Here is a 2,123-nt window from a genome sequence, read left to right as displayed (position 1 = left end):
GCTTATATTTCACTTGCCCTGCCTCTATCCATACTGTCCCTGGGTTGTGAGGTTCCTTGACTGTTTCAGATGCTGAGACAAAACTCTGTGTGTCAAGGCTGACTGAGCAGCCCTACCAGCCCCAGACCACCCTCTATTGTAATTTCAGATAGAAATTTTTAATGTCTTTAAGCCACTGAGTTGGGGTCTCCCTTTTAAAGGAACATAGATTGAGGCAAAGACAAGCTGTGAACACAAAAGGGTTGGACCTGTTAAGGGAGGGGATTAGAAGCCTTGCCTGTTCTATCTACAGGGCTCAAGGAGCAACATTTGTACAGCGCCAAATAAAGACTGAACAAAGGTCACTGAACTTAATGAGTTGGTCAGTTGACCTTGGACAAGCCACATATTGAAAAGATTGGAAAAGTTGATTTCTCAAGGATCATAGCTTTGTCTTTGTGTAATTGTTTTCTGTAAGACTGGCAATGTCAGAAGTTGTTGACTTGAGCCTTTGACAGCTCAGCATATTAATATGGCTTTACTTTTTTTTTTTTTTTGGTGGAACCGGGGATTGAACTCATGCCCTTGTGCTTGCCAGGGAAGCGCTTATTCCACTGAGCCATCTCCCTGGCCCCATCTTTGTGTAATTGTGAAAAGACAAGAGGATAACAAAATGTTTCAGATATGTATCCAAACTGAACTCTCAGAGATACTTAGTATGTGGGTTGATAACAGAGGCAGATGTTATGTAGGGGCTCCAGTAGTAGCATTCTGCCTTTTTCCACCTCTGCTTGAAAACTAGTTGATTCTTCATTTTTGTTTTATTTATTTATTTACTTTTTTTGCGGGTATGAAGGATTGAACTCAGGACCATATGCTTGCCAGGCAAGTGCTTGTTCTATGGAGTCGTCTCCCCTGCCCCCTTTTTTTGTTTTTGTACCAGGGATCAAAACTCAGGACCTTGTGCTTGCCAGGCAGGCGCTTAAGCCGTTGAGCTATCTGCTTGGCCTATTTAGTTGATTCTTTACTCACATCATCTCTTTTGGTTGAATCTTGCTACAGCAAAGAGTGATAGTTTACACAAACTCAACTATCTCTAACCCACTTCCTCAGAGTTATAAATTTTATAATCTGCTTTCCAGTTTTTCCCCAAATACCTGAGGTCACATTTTCCCAAAACTACCTGAGAAGAGTCATCAACCTGTAACCAGTGTCATACACAGTACACCTTAGATCTTTGTTGCTGTGACACATCAGTTCAGGTACAACTTTCTCTTAGTGCACAATAAGCTATATAATGAAGTGACAAAAAAAATACAGTAGTTATCATAAGATAAACATTTTTTATTTAAGTCCAGAAGTATTCTGTGCTTCAGAAAATAATTCAGGACCCAAGTTCCTTCTACATTATTTTTCAACTGTGCCCTATAGGTTGTTCTTGTTCTCATGATTTAAAGTGGCTTACTATTATCACAACTGACCCCAACCTATGCAAAAGAAGGGAGGATGCAGAGAGCAGGTATTCTTGGTCCTGGTGTTTGTTTGTTTGTTTTTGGTACCAGGGATTGAACTCAGGAACTTGTACTTGCCAAGCAAGCGCTTATGCCACTGAGCTATCTCCCCAGCCCTAAAGAATTTTTTTTTTTTTTTTGCAGTACCAGGGATTGAACTCAGGACCCTGTGCTTGCCAGGCAAGCACTTATTCTATTGAGCTATCTCCCTGGGCCCTGAGCAGGTATTCTTTAAACATTAACCTTACCTACTATTTTTCATCCCTTATCCAGGGACCACTTAACTGTATTCCCAGCCCTTTTTTTATTTTTTTGAGATAGGGTCTCATTAAGTTGCCCAGGCTGGGGTCCAACTTGTAATCTTCCTGTTCCAGTTTCTGGGGTACCTGGGACTACAGGGGAATGCTACCACAACATAACTTTTGTAGCACACAATTTGCCTAACATAATCCTGGTTACTTGGAGGCTCAGGTAGGGGGATCACAAATTCAAGCTACCCTGAGAAATTCATCTCCAATTTTTGAAAAAGGAGTGGGGATGTAACTTAGTGTTACAACGCTTGCCCACATTGCTTGAGGTCCTGGGTTCAGTCTTTAGAACAACAGTCAGGGTTGTAAGGAAAGAAGAAAACTG

At 41.3% G+C, this 2,123-nt stretch overlaps 1 protein-coding gene across 1 annotated transcript in view; it reads left to right on the top strand.

Moving 5' to 3' along the window:
* Positions 1 to 2,123, top strand: part of Pex13 (peroxisomal biogenesis factor 13) — a gene marked incomplete at its 5' end in the record, with an annotated part of 24,616 nt that overhangs the window by 22,158 nt on the left and 335 nt on the right. The gene's annotated exons all lie outside the window — the stretch shown is intronic.

This window comes from Octodon degus, unplaced genomic scaffold, assembly GCF_000260255.1.
Source record: "Octodon degus isolate 3935 unplaced genomic scaffold, OctDeg1.0 scaffold00078, whole genome shotgun sequence".
NCBI lineage: Eukaryota > Metazoa > Chordata > Mammalia > Rodentia > Octodontidae > Octodon > Octodon degus.
This window is presented reverse-complemented; position numbering and strand designations above follow the sequence as displayed.